The following is a 15,404-nucleotide window of genomic DNA, read 5'->3' as shown; positions in this document are numbered from 1 at the left end:
AGTTTCAGGACTTGGCTGCTGAAGGAAAGAAAGGAGGAGATGACCTCGTGGTTACTAAGAAACTGGAGGAAGATCTGGCTGTTGGAACCCTTGATGGAGCAGTTGGGAGAGAGGGGGCTGCTGGGAGAGACGCTGGCTTAGGTTTTCACATGAACAAGGAACCATGTGGGATCAAACATTTAAGTGTGGTTTTGAAAAATAAATTTACTAAGCTCGAGGGGGCAAATTTTAGAGATTCCTCCATCTTTTTAATTTTAATTCATTTCTGGTACTGTCCTACTTAGTTATCTTTTAAAATTATGCCAAGAATTGGAAACAAAATAATGTCACACTAACCTATGATCTGGACTGTGAAAGGAGTTGACTGAGCTGCTCTGAAAATACTTGTTCCCAGTCAGGAAGTACATACAGGTAGCATTTTCATTAGTGGTGGTTGGATTTGAGTTCATGGGAAGAACTGTTGGGCCAGTGGGCGGGGGGTGGACAGTAGCACCCCCTCTTTGATGGGTTCTGAATTATTTCTTTAAGCTCAAGAGCAATAGACCATAAACTCGGACACCTGCCTGAGTTTCAGTTAGGGAGCTAAATGAACTGACTGGACCTAATTACATATAAGCCATTTTGGTCTTAATCTGTATTTCCAAAACAGAGACAGCTGTGACTCACAATAACAAAGGTTTAAATCGACATTGGCTCTCAGTGTTAAAATAAATACACCAGTAGTGACGTTAAGTCCGAGGGCATAGCATGGGGACATTTGTTAATTCCTCTTTTCCTTGACTGAAATCTCTTGTTCTCCCTGTTCCACTTTATAGTTTTAACTTTTGCATTCCTTTTCTCAGTTCCTGTATGCGGCAGAGATGGAGCGTCGAAAGGTTATTCTTGTGAACACACAGCAAGGACTAGTGTCTGTTTGCCCAACCTCGTTCTGCTCTGAACGAGCCCCTGTTCAGAGGTCGGCTCTGCTCGCTCACCAGCTGCTTCAGCCCGCCGCCGCCGTGTGAGCACGGGAGCGTGTGTGGGAGCACGAGCCTCGGTGCAGAGTAACCCCTCAGGGAACATGTGCTGCTGGTGAGAAAGGGTTATGGTAGTATTTAAAGGGAAACTGAGTCTTACTAAAATGTACAGTCCCAAAAAGAGTGGATCCTACATTTAAGTCAAGTAGTAAAGTCCAGGCACTGTCAGTGCTTGAATATTGGCTCCCTGTAACTCACTGCTCACCTGGGAAGTGAGCTGAAGTAAGGCAGAGGCAAGTGTTTACCCCTCCGCTGGGTACAGTGCCTGACACCTGCGAGACCTTCGGAATGTCCTGGCGGAATGAACGAATGAGTGAATCAAGGAGTGAATGGAGAAAGAGAAGCCGGGTGACTGGAATTGTACCGGGTCCGGGTATCCCCAGTGACCAGCAGAATACGCTTGCTAAAGAAAAGAACAGAGGATGAGGTTAGTGGCCTTAGAATAAAAATTATAAGGAGGTTCCTGGGTGGCTTAGTCGGTTAAGCATCTGCTTCAGCTCCGGTCATGTTTCCGGGGTCCTGGGATCGAGCCCCACATTGGGCTCCCGGCCCAGTGGGGAGCCTGTTTCTCCCTCTTCCTTGCCTGCCACTCTCCCTGCTTATGCCCACACGCTTGCTCACGCTCTCGCTCTCTCTCTCTATCAAATAAATGAATAAAATCTTTTTAAAAATACAATAAAATAAAAATTATAATAATAGTAAACATGTATTGAGTTCTTTCATTGGGCCAGGTACAACTCTGGGAGCATTATGTCATTTAATTTTCATCACCGCCCTCTGAGCTGAATTATGATCTATAGATTCTCACAGATGGAGACACTGAGGCTTCGATGGAATAAGGAACTTGTCCAGGGTGATCCTTCTCTTTCTGCCTGGCCAGGACTAGAACATGACTGGCCCATATGAGGATCAGGCCATTGCCCTTGGCATCATTATCACAGTGTTCCAACCATCATGAGCAAAGTGCCACATGAACCAGGGCCCTGCACAGACCTCAAAGCCAGGCTTGCTGTGGTCAGGTTTACCTCCCCACCTTCTTTATTCTTTATACTGCCCCTGTTTTTAGTGCTTCCAAACTGAGTATGAGAGGCGCCCTTCGTCTAGTTTAATCACAACTGCATCGTTTTCATTTACATAGTTTATCTTTGTAACAATGTTAAGTTTTGGACTTGTAGGTGGTTCTCTTGTCATACTGGGTCATCAACAAAGTTGTATTTTGTTAATAAAAACAGGAAAGTTAGGGGAAGGAGGTGGATTGGTGGATTGACTTTGTGACAGCATTGTTTTTGTTATTTTGTTTTAGCCGTCAAGTTTGAGGTGATGTTGGGACATTTAAGCATAAATTTCCAGAAAGGGTTTGGAACGGTGGGATTGATCCTGTGCAAAAGGCCAGTTTTGAAATGCAAATTTTTAGATATAGTTTCATAGAGGTGATAGTTGAAGCTGTGGAAGTATGTTACATCTTCAAGGGCTAAAGTACTAATATGAAGAGAAAACATTATAAAGGATGTTGCCCAGACCTTAAGATGTCTCTGTTTTGCCAGATTCAGGTGCTATAAGTATATGCTAATATTCCTGTCTTTTCTGACTCTAGTTTTAGTACCATGTCTCATTTATGTTAACCCATAGAAAATATACTAGCAGTATAACATGCTGCTATATTTACAGTGAAGCAAGATTAGATTTTTAGGATCTCTTTATCAGTCTGGTGGTAACTTTTCCACTCCGAGGCATGCTAGAATGCTTCTAGGCAAAGGATATCAAGATTTAAGCCATAGTTAGAAAATATGGTGGATTTTGTTCCCTCCATTTTTGCTGGATTTGCAGGATAGGAATTTGCAAACTTAACTTTTAAAACCTAGTATAAGAAAAAAGGCACTGAAAAATTAGATTAATAGAATTTAATATTTCTCATGTCTGGAGCAGAGATCTGCCTTATGATTTGAAAGTTAGTTAGACTCAAGCATTATAAAGACTTAAACATTATAATCTTGTGTGCACACACATGTGTGTTTCCTCTGGTCCCCACGGCTTTTTTAGTGCAGTCATCTCTGGAGTTTTTTGATCACATACCCTAATCTTAATAATAATTAAAAAATTCCTTGAGCACATATCCCCATATGTGTATGCTTTAAATAAGTGCAGTCTCTATACTGCCATACTAATAAATTATGTGCATCATAAAATGTCCACAGCATAGCAATTAAAGTCATGGGATGCAGTTTAAACAATATTGTTGATTATATTTTTTAATGATCAAAGTTTTCTCTCATCAAAAACAGTTTTTCTTAGTGAGAATAGTGTGAACTAACAATCAATACTACAATTTGAAGGTTGGCTTTAACAGTTGTCATTGTTGAAAAGGTAATTCCCCAAGAATCCATAGATTTAGATGGAGGATGAACATCGTTATAATTAAAGAATAGTGGTAATCATTTTTCTGATCCCATTCATTAGTCATGCAAAAGCTGTTAAATTTTGATAGCTGAAATTATACTGTCTTCACTGATGTCAGTTGAAGAATTTTACATTTTACACTGAAAATTTTAAAAACTCTTGTGAAATTTTCCATTTGAAACACTTCAAATTAGAAAGTTATACTTACAGGTTTTCATACTGACAGTTTTTATAGATGACAAGCACTGTTTTCAGTAATAAAATAATATCAAAATAATATCAAACATTTCCTCAAATCTATTCTGTAAAATAGTTACTTGATAAAGTATATTTACCTTGAATGGATGAGTCAAGAAAGAAGAGGGTGTGTGTCTGTATGTGTGAGAAAGGGTCTGATACATGTTAGTATGTTAGTTAGCTTACTGCTGATACACTTGTCATCATGAAAAAGTCAGCACATTTGGAAGAGTTTTCTTTTGTAATTAAAAAAATAACCTTTAATATACTTATATATTATATATAATAAATACTTAAGTATAAGTATATTAAATATAATTAATTAAAATATAAATATAAATATTAAAGTATATTAAATATACTTAAGTATATTATATAATATACTTAAGTTTCTAATGGTAGAATAAAGTTCTAAACATTAGTACTTAATAGAATTCATGCATGCAATAAGATAACTCTGAAGATTATAAAAACAAAATAATTTTGATACAACCAAAATATCCTACCTCAAATGTGTATGTTATGACAACTGTATTAAATATGTTTCTAAATCTTGTATCCTTGGAAGATAGTATTAAAAATACTTGCTTCAGGCTGAAATCATGGGAGTTATTTAAAATAAAAAATTATTAAATTGCGAAGATGACTTACAAAAATGGAAAAAAGAAACCAGTGCAAATTGTTTAAGAAAACAGGACCAAAAATGTGGACTGATACAAAAGAAAACATTAAAAGTATTTATTCACACTGAGTAATGTTTATATGGTTAACATAAACATATTGAGTGCCTGTTAAATAGCAGGGACTGGGCGCCTGGGTGGCTCAATGGGTTAAAGCCTCTGCCTTCGGCTCAGGTCATGATCTCAGGGTCCTGGGATCGAGTCCCGCATCGGGCTCTCTGCTCAGCAGAGAGCCTGCTTCCCTCTCACTCTCTCTCTGCCTGCCTCTCTGTCTACTTGTGATCTCTCTCTGTCAAATAAACAAATAAAATCTTTTAAATAAATAAATAGCAGGGACTGTGCTAATAATACCCAGATGAAAAAGCACAATTTTTTCCATTATTAAAATTTTATTGCTTTAATTTATACCATATAATACTGGCTGTTTCAGGAATCGTCATGTATTTCATAATCCATCTCTGTCTGACACTCTGATTCCTTAAAACTCAAGTTTCAATCTCTTGCTAGACAGCCTCTCTCATTGTTATCTTTGACTTGGTAACCTGGTATTTGCTTTCTAGTAAGATAATGTGCAACAGACACCAGACAGATAGAACTTGGTGTGTGACCTCATGTTTAGTTAAACAGTGCGAGAATGTTGACAGCAGATGGCTTCTTGGGGTTTAGTCTCTACCCTGACCAAAGAAGCATATTGGTGTGTGTGTGTGAGAGGAATGTGTTCAACGGCTGCTAAGGGAGAACCTGGCTTATGTGAGCTTAAAAGAACGGTCGTGTTGGTCTCTCCATAAGTCTGCAGACTGATTTGTTCAGGGCCTGTGTTTCTAGGATTCTCTTGGTCCTTTCCTGATGTTTACCGGCTTAGGGTGGAAAAGTTGTCTCCATACCTCTCGCCCTCACATTGAGGTTCCAAGCAGGAAGGAAGAGGAAGGGCGGGGATGAAGGGCCTAACATCTGAATCTCTCTGCTTGATCAGGAGAGCAAAGCCTTGTTCAGAAGCTCCACTCAGCAGGTGTGGGCTTACACCTCAGGGGCCAGAGCTGGGTCACAGGGCTACCCAGCTGCCAGGGTGCCTGGGCAAACTAACTTTGGTTTTCCAGTCTTCACAGACTGAAAGAAAGGTAACTAGTCTAGTGTCTGCCAATACTTTGTGCTGCATGCATCCTCTTTATGACAGTATAATGCCTAGTGAGCCCACCAATGAGGTATTAGTTAAAGAATTTGCCATGTGGGGTACCTGGATGGCTCAGTCAGTTAAGCATCTGACTTTGGCTCAGGCCATGATTCCCCAGTCCTGGGATCAAGTCCCATGTTGCTTTCTGCTCAGCGGGGAGTCTGCTTCGCTGGCTGCCTTGGCCAGAAGCTTTTGCCTGCTTGTTCTCTCTGTCAAATAAACAAAATCTTCAGAAAAAAATAATTTGCTGTGAAATTATGTTTCTTCGAGATACTTTGCTCAATTGCTGGGAAGTTCCTAGGGTCTTTGACAAGGGAAAGATCATGGGTCCTTTCCTCCCTTTGTGGTGGAAAGGAGTTGTCTTAGGGCCCTCTCCTTCTCCTTAGTTCAGTCCAGCCCCTCCATGGTAAGTTTTGTCAAGTTACTAGAAAATTTATGCTTTCTGTTTTCTTTCCTCTGCCTTTCAGTTTTTCCATGGGAGGTATATAGAAGGTCTTAATCAGTCCTACATCTACCTCAAGTCAGAAAAAAGAAAACTGTATTTGAAGTGTGAAAGTAAGTGAAATAAAGAACTGTTAGGTCGAATACCTAAAACCTTTGAAAGTACCCAGAAGGCACTTTGTATATATTTTTGCAGAAGGTCCCATCTAGGGCAAAGAAAGGAAAACTCAGGAGTTCGAAGGAATGAGACAGTTGAGCAAGTCCCTGGTATTGCTTAGCTCTTTTTGTATTTAATCCTCTCAGTGACTCTCTGAAAAAAAAAGGGTCCATTTCACATAAAAGAGGCAACCAATACTGAGAGAGAAGCTTTGTAATTGCCTCAAGGCTACCCAGCTCTCAGGGCCAGGATTACACTCGGAGAGTCTAACTCAAAAATACACACTTCCTGGGGCGCCTGGGTGGCTCAGTGGGTTAAGCCGCTGCCTTCGGCTCAGGTCATGATCTCAGGGTCCTGTGATCGAGTCCCGATCAGGCTCTCTGCTCAGCAGCGAGCCTGCTTCCCTCTCTCTCTCTCTGCCTGCCTCTCTACTTGTGATCTCTCTCTGTCAAATAAATAAATAAAATCTTTAAAAAAAAATACACACTACCTGTCCTCCCTGCAGTTTTCCTTGTTGTCTTCCATCTGTACTTCATTTCTCTTTAAACTTGCTCTCGCACAATTATGCACATTAAATCTCTATTAAAAAAACAACACCAACTATCTTCTTCAAATTGATTATTCCTCTTTATTTGCTAGTGGCTCCCAAGGTCCAGAGGTGCAGCATCAGCTGTGTATATCCCGGAGCTGACACATGACTAGACATGTCTAGAAGCCTGTGGAAGGATTCTAGCAGGGGGCTCCTTAATTACCTAACATAACTGTCAGCCTTCTGGGAAAGAACTAATCTGAGGAGAAGAGAGTGGAGGAGTGCAAGTTTACTTAAAAGTGCCTCCGAGTAGGGGTTAATCTGACTCAAGTGCAGTGTAATTTATTTAGCCGGTCCTCTCATCCAATCCCGAGGGACTTCTGGAGCCAGGAGGTTGCCCAGTGAAAGAGCTACAGACATCTTCACTACGATTTTCACGGGTCATTGAGTGTTCATGCCGGGTCAGCCCATTCGGCAGCACCAGCCCAGACAGTTTATCGCCCGGGCGCCGGTGGGGGCGGGTCACCAGGGCTTGGGTAGGTCTTTCTTGCCAGGGTATGGAGTTGAAAGGGTAAACATTCTTTGTCTTTGTTTGGGCTGTGATAACAAAATTGACTGGGTATCTTAGAAACAGTATAAATTTATTTCATACAGTTCTGAAGGCTGGACGTTCAAGATCAGGGTGCCAGCACGGTTGAGTTCTGGGAAAAGCCCTTTGCTGCTTGCAGAGCAAGCAGTGTCCTCACATGGTAGAAAGGGCCAGGGATGCTCTTGGGTCTCTTTCTTAAGGACACTAATCCCATTCATGAGGGTTCTGTCCTCATAAAATAATCACCTTCCATAGTCCCCCACCTTCTAAGATTATCACCTTGGGGGTTAGGTTTCAACATATGAATTTTGAGGGGAATACAGATCATTTATTGATATAGGGCCTCTTAAAAAGCTTGGTTCAGAGCTTTGGAAATACTGGGGGAAGTGGATGGGAGTGAGAGAACCCCATGGTAGCTGTTGGAAGCGGAGACAGGGAAACACTGGTATATTTATTTGCTTCTTTCTCAATTTCCATCAATTTGCAGATATATCAACAATTAAAACATTTGGGCCAAACAAAATACGACATTATACACTTGCAGTTTTTAAAATGAACTGACAACAGCATTTATTCAAACATACAGTCACATACAACTTTCTTCTTCAGTATCCTCGTCAATGTTAAAAGCAAAGCCTTTTTCACATTCAGGGTCTACAGATCGTTCTGAGTTATTTAGGTAATTTACAGTTACATGTAGCATCCTAGACACACTGCTTTTTAAAATTGTACAGCTTTAGCATTAATTGAGAAATACTGGCGTTTGATCTACATTCCTTTTTGGCTAAACTTCAGTTACATTTGTTCCTACATTAAATTACCAACTCCATTTGATCTCTAGAACATCACCTGGAAATCTTTGATGTTCAGGGCTGGAGTGATAATTCTTTAATCATCCATTCAGTTAATATTTACTGAGGGCCTCCTGCTTTGCCAGTGTCTGTGCTGACAGAACTGACATTGTGTAGAGAGGTGAGCCTAAAGTCAAGTACAGAGGTGAATAAATAAAATTTTAATAAATTTAGACAATAGAACTTGAGCTAAGGTGGTTAGGGAGGACTCTCTGTGGTAGAGCATCCTAAAGGACGAGAGAACCAACACTGCTGAGAGTCAGGATGAAGCCTTTCTGTCACCCTGGCCCTTCCATGTATGAAAATCCTGTCTGTTCATTAACAACCGTGTAGTGAAAGTTTGCCACATGCCAGACATGCTTCGTGGCCCTGGGGATACAGCAGTGAACAAAACAGGAGACGAAATCCCTGGCCTGGTGGAATTTATATTTTATTAGGGGAGATAGGGAAATAAATATGGAAAACGTACAGTATGTCAGATGCTAAGTGCTGTGGTAACAAATGGAGCCTTGAAGGAAGTAGGGAGTTGAGGGGTGGGGTGCTGGAAAAATGTAAAACCTGGTTGTCAGGGAAGGCCTCATTAAGAAATTGAACTTTGAGCCAGATATGGGGATCTTTGGTCTAGTTCAGGGCTGGCAAACTTTGTAAAGGACAGACTTTTTCTTCAGGCTTTGGGAGCCCTGTGCCTCTGTTGCAGCCCTCAGCTTTGCCGCAGACAGTGTGGAAATGAGTGGTTGGAGCCATCTTCTAATACAACTTTATTTATGGACACTGAAATTTGTATCTCATATGATTTTTACATGTCATCTGTTAGGGTCCATGATCAAAGGAACGAGACTGACACAAAGCGAAAATCAAGCAAAGCTTTATTTCGTGCCATGCATCAGAAATGAAACTGACCGGTAGGCGCCCAAGCCTTGCTGGGGGCCACCACCTCCCTGCCCCGGGCTCCCTCCAGGAGGCACCTTGCCAGGCCCTCACTGTACCACAGGCTGCTCCTGTCAAAGTCGCTGGCGGCACTGCTGGTGTTACAGCGCCAGGCAGCGAGGTAGCTCGCCGTGGCGCTGAGGCTGCTGCTGCTGCTGCTGCTGCTGCTCCCGCTCCCGCTCCCGCTCCCGCTCCCCACGGCGCCACTGCAGATGCTGCTCCTGTCAAAGCCGCTGGCGGCAGCGCTGCTGGTGTTACAGCTCCAGGCCACGAGGTCGCTCGTGGTGGCGCTGCTGCTGCTGCTGCTGCTCCTCCTCCTCCCACTCCTGGCGCACTGCTGACTCCTCCTGCTATATTTCCCCCCCCCCCGCAGCCTCATAGACCAGCTTTTATAGAGGTGATTGAGCCCGGCCCACACACAGGTGGCCAATGGGATTGCAATACACAGAGAAAAATGCATAGTCATGCTACGTCTGCCACACACAGAAAAAAAAACTGCTAGGTAACACAGAGGTGGCCAATTGAATTTCAATTTGCCCTAGTAGATATATGTGCTCCCCACTGATTAGATGTCTTCACCTGGCCTGACCCGCCTTTGTATCTAGGCTTTGCAAGTAAGTTCCTCTGGGAGGGGTGGGGTCAATCTAAGTACACTACATAAACACAAAATGACTCCCTCTGGCCAACCAGGCCCTTACACAAGTACAATTTTTTTTGACCCCATTAAAAAATATACCATTTTTGACTGTGGGCTATCCAAAAACTGTTATGAGCTAAATTTAGCCTGTGGGCCATAGTTTGCCTTCCCATAATCTAGCCTAAGAGATTTTGGATTCTCTGTGCCTTTTAATTGCTGTGGATGATGTGTAATGGTGTATGTTTGAATAATAAACTCCAACTCTCATGCTTTTCTTTCTTTTTCTGTTTGGGGTCCAACACCTTTTTTTTTTTTCTTTGTTGGCAGTGATTTTGTGAAAATAATGAAAATTCATCTGTTCATTCAGTGACATATTCATTTCACTTAAATTTAAGTCTTACGGCTTTTATTTCTAGGCTCTGCTATGCAGTAATAGCTTTTATTTTCAATCCATCATACTTGTATGTCTGAAGACATTTTAAGTAGCAGTTAAGAATTTTCTTCAGATAGAGCTGTAGAAAAACTGGAGAATGGCTCAAGCAATTCAGGGTTAATTTGTCTAATACAGAAAGGTTTAGAGCTGGCTGCACAGCATCAAGGACCCAAGCTCCTGTCTTTCTGCTTCGCCATCCTTAGCATATGGTGTTCGTTTTCACAGTTGCAGAATGGTTTCTGCACCTCCAGGCACCACTTCTGTATTCCTTCAAGAGAGGAGGGAGAAGGACATAATGGACTTTGTGTTTTCATTCATTAAGTGGAGCCCTCCAGAGAACGTCTGCCTTCTCTCTCATTGGCCAGAACTGTGTCATGTGATGACCCTCTGGTTCCAGAGGAGTCTGGGTAAAACAGGATTTTGTAGTGGAGTGTATTGCTCTTCCAAACAAAACCAGACTCCTGGTACTAAGAAAAGAAGGGAGATGGGCTACTGGGTAAAAACTAGCATTATCTGCCAAGGCTTCTTAGTGTGTTAAAAATGAAATAACAACAACAACAAAAACCCGAGTTATATAGGTCCTTGATCACATCTGAATTGTCATGTGTGGCAACGACGGTAGTCCCACAGTTTACTTCTCTTCCACTTTCACCTCATGTGTCTTTTGATATTGATTGTTGGGTATGTTTTGTTTCAGGATAGTTGAAATATGGGGAGGATAAAGCTCCTTGGGTCAAGGAGGTACCAAGGTGGTATATGTTGGTGTCATTTGAATTCTGGGTTTATGCCAGCATGTGCAGCGCCGTTGGCAGCTTCCTGTTGCCACGTGGGAACCCTTTCTATTACCTGGGGCCCCACCCAGCAAGCCCTCTCTTCTCCCAAGTCCCCACTGCCCAAGCTGGCCTATCCCCCTGCCATATAAGCCTGGGTTTCTGCATTCCAGGCCCCATTCACCCCAGCAGGTCTTAAAAATAGCCAGTAGTGGCAGCTTTTGACTCATCTTCCTTCCTGATGCTAATGCCATAGATATCCACTCCAAAACTTCCTGCTCTGGGTTAAATTTCTGCCCTTTGTTTATTTGAATATTTGCTGTAGTATTAATATTCTGTGGCTTTAGCTCTTTCTTAAGAAAAATTGAATTTTATTTTATTATTTTTTAAAGATTTTATTTATTTATTTGACAGAGACAGACACAGTGAGAGAGGGAACACAAGTAGGGGGAGTGGAAGAGGGTGAAGCAGGACCCTGGGATCATGACCCCAGCCAAAGGCAGACACTTAACCACTGAGTCACCCAGGCGCCCCCAAGAAAATTTCTTTTTAATTATCTGGCTTTTCTTACAAGTTTGAGTAAACATGGAGGCCAGTGAGAACAACATGCTCTGACTCCTGGGGCTTCGTGTCCTGTTGGAAAACCTGATTTATATAAAACACCACATCTTGGGATGCCTGGATGGCTCAGTTGGTTAAGCCACTGATCCCGGAGTCCCTGTATCGAGTCCCGCATCGGCTCCCAGCTCCACTGGGGAGTCTGTTTCTCCCTCTGACCTTCTCCTGTCTCATGCTCTCTCATTCTCCCGTCTCATCCTCTCTCATTCTCTCTCTCTCAAATAAATAAATAAAATCTTAAAAAAAATAAAAACAAACAACCCCACAAAAAAACAACACCATATCTCTATGGCTATATACTACTGTTCCCTTCCATATGAAGCTCTCTTTCTCAACATAACTTTCTTCTATTTTATCTTTTGAACATTGACATATTCACATTGTTCAAAAACATTTAAAGTTCTCACTCCTACTTTGTTCCTGTTGCCCAGTTCCCACTCCCCTAGCCTCTATACATCTATTTCTGTTAGTTTTTTATATAACTCTCAAGAATTCATTTTTTAATTTATTTTTTATTATTTTTTATTTCGTTTCAGTGTACCAGAATTCATTGTTTATGTACCACACCCAGTGCTCTATGCAATACATGCCCTCCATAATACCCACCACCAGGCTCACCCAATCTCCCATCTCCCGCCCCTTCAAAACCCTCAGTTTGTTTTTCAGAGTCCATAGTCTCTCATGGTTCGTCTCCCCCTCCAATTTCCCCCAACTCCCTTCTCCTCTCCTTCTCCCCATGTCCTCCGTGTTATTTCTTATGCTCCACAAATAAGTGAAACCATATGATAATTGACTCTCTCTGCTTGACTTATTTACTCAGCATAATCTCTTCCAGTCCCATCCATGTTGATACAAAAGTTGAGTATTCATCCTTTCTGATGGAGGCATAATACTCCATCGTGTATATGGATCACATCTTCCTTATCCATTTGTCCGTTGAAGGGTATCTTGGTTCTTTCCACAGTTTGCCGACCGTGGCCATTGCTGCTATGAACATTGGGGTACAGATGGCCGTTCTTTTCACTACATCTGTATCTTTGGGGTAAATACCCAGTAGTGCAATTGCAGGGTCATAGGGAAGCTCTATTTTAAATTTCTTGAGGAATTTCCACACTGTTTTCCAAAGTGGCTGTACCAACTTGCATTCCTACCAACAGTGTAAGAGCGTTCCCCTTTCTCCACATCCTCTCCAACACATGTTGTTTCCTGTCTTCTTAATTTTGGCCATTCTAACTGGTGTAAGGTGATATCTCAATGTTGTTTTGATTTGAATCTCCCTGATGGCTAGTGATGATGAACATTTTTTCATGTGTCTGATAGCCATTTGTATATCTTCATTGGAAAAGTGTCTGTTCATGTCATCTGCCCATTTTTTTTGACATGATTATCTGTTTTTTGTGTGTTGAGTTTGAGAAGTTCTTTATAGATCTGGCTATCAGCCTTTTGTTTGTACTGTCATTTGTGAATATCTTCTCCCATTCCGTGGGTTGCCTCTTTGTTTTGTTGACTGTTTCCTTTGCTGTGCAGAAGCTTTTGATCTTGGTAAAGTCCCAAAAATTCATTTTTGCTTTTGTTTCCTTTGTTTCCTTTGGAGACATATCTTGAAAGAAGTTGCTGTGGCTGATATCGAAGAGGTTACTGCCTATGTTCTCCTCTAGGATTCTGATGGATTCCTGCCTCACCATACACAAAGATAAACTCAAGAGTTCATTTTTAACAAAATAAAAGCAAATACAATGTGTTCCTTTATTTTTTCTATTTTTAAAAAGTGTTCTTAGTCAATGCACAGTTCTCTTCCTTGCCCCCCCACCCCCACTTACTCATGTACTCTGGAGATTTTCATGGCGGTGTTAATGGTACATACAGAGCTTCTCCTTTTTTGTTTTTTAGTTGTGCAGTATTAAGTGATCTCTTTGAAACACAAACCTACTCCTGCCTTCTCTGCTTTCCTCTTTTAAACCAGAGATATAATTATTTACATTTTACTCCCTGTACTACTGTCAGTTATCACCTTTGTTAGTAACTATCCTTTGCTTCTTGAGCATTGTTAGTGTGTAATGATGCATTTGAATTTCTTTTTTAAACAGCAGCCAGTTTGTTCCTTTCCCTCAGTTTTATTGCAATACGACTGACATATAGTATTGCATAAGTGTAATGTATACAACACAATGATTTGATATATGTATATATTGTGAAATGATTACCACAGTTAACACATCCATCACTCACATCATTTGAGTTTTAATATTGTGTGATACATCTTTCAAATATTGGCTGTAAGGAGGGAGGGGTGTTGAGACATGGACCCTTTCACACATTGCTAATGGGAATGTAAATTGACATGGACTTTTTGAAAAGCAGTTTAGCATGTGTTCATCAGAAGCCTGGAAAATGTCTCTACCCTTTGATTTGAGTTTCATTCATAGGGCTTTGTCACTAAAAATAGTGTTGAGAGTTACAGTCAAAGATTTCTAAATAAAGATGTTCACTACCTGATACTTCTAGTGGTGGAAGTTACAAGTATTCCAAATACCAATTATTGAATATAAGTTAACAAAAAACATGTACACAATGGATTGCTAAGCACATATTTCGTACTTTTGAGAAATTTTTAATGACAGGACAGTACACAGGGTGTATTTTTGAGTTAAAGGGGCAAGATGCAGCTGTTTCTGTTGAGGGTGATCCTGTGAAAGAAATGGCCAGTTGAGGGCGCCTGGGTGGCTCAGTGGGTTAAGCCGCTGCCTTCGGCTCAGGTCATGATCTCAGGGTCCTGGGATCGAGTCCCGCATCGGGCTCTCTGCTCAGCAGCGAGACTGCTTCCCTCTCTCTCTCTCTGCCTGCCTCTCTGTCTACTTGTGATCTCTCTCTGTCAAATAAATAAATAAAATCTTTAAAAAAAAAAAAAAGAAATGGCCAGTTGAGCTGTAGGAAATTATAGTTCAGCAATAAATGTTGTGTGTGTGTGGTGGGGGGAGCTAGGGAACTGAGGATTAAAGAAACTATGTATGTATCTTTGATATATCCTAGTATTGAGAGTATATGAGTTTTTAGGCACTCACATTTTGGGGAAGATGTAGAGGTGGGATGGATATTATGTGTATATACATTATATGGAAAACTCAAGTGTGACTGTGTGTCAGTTTCGTTTTTGCTCACTCTCGTGAACGTTTGAAATGTGTTGCATAGGTAAAGCTCTATATATGGACGTTAAATCCAAACCTCTTCCTCCAATTAAATTTTGAGAGGATTGCGGGTAACTTCTTGTTAGGTTGTTTTACAATTTCTAGACTTCTAAAAATGCAAATACATTGCTTTCATAGTCAAAGGAACTGGATCATGAAGGACATTGTGCTATGCTAAGAAATGTGTGTGTTCTTCCAAGGGCAGTGGGGACCCACTAAATAAACAGGAGAACGACATGATTGTCTTAACGAGAACACATAACTAAGACCTTGATCAAAACAGGTGACCACTTTGACGTCAGCATTGGCCTTGTTTGTCTGCCTTATATGGTTATAAAGGGAAATTAAGTAGGATGAATAATACTTTTTTTTGCAAGCCAAAGTTTCAGAATAATATAACTACATTTCTGAAATTATGTACCAGTGAGAGAAAAAAGTTAACTTTTTCAAAGAAATTAGAAAGAGCTTAATTTAAGAAACTAAGATAATACATCATACTACCATACGGTAGTTCCCTTGTTTTCTGATACCACCGAGTGTAAAGATTCCTATTTGGCTAACTTTGTATTTCTGTCCATACTAACTGTGCAAACTTGTTAGTCATTACACTCAGTGATCAAAAACTGTGTGCTCATGGCATACAGCCCATTCCATCTCAGAAGCACGTCATTGAGGCTCTTGGGGGGAAGGTGGAGGAAATTGGTAGGGGTAATCAGTATATGGATGTTTGTTTTTCAGGCATTCTGTTTTTTGGATGAGAGGTCTT

General features: G+C 41.1%; 1 protein-coding gene across 1 annotated transcript in view; it reads left to right on the top strand.

Annotated features, from left to right (window-relative positions):
* SH3BGRL2 (SH3 domain binding glutamate rich protein like 2) overlaps positions 1-15,404 on the top strand; it is a 64,038-nt gene that overhangs the window by 24,624 nt on the left and 24,010 nt on the right. The gene's annotated exons all lie outside the window — the stretch shown is intronic.

The sequence above is a fragment of the Meles meles genome, chromosome 5, assembly GCF_922984935.1.
Source record: "Meles meles chromosome 5, mMelMel3.1 paternal haplotype, whole genome shotgun sequence".
Lineage (NCBI taxonomy): Eukaryota > Metazoa > Chordata > Mammalia > Carnivora > Mustelidae > Meles > Meles meles.
Note: the sequence above shows the minus strand (reverse complement) of the source record. Positions and strands in the feature narration are given on the sequence as shown.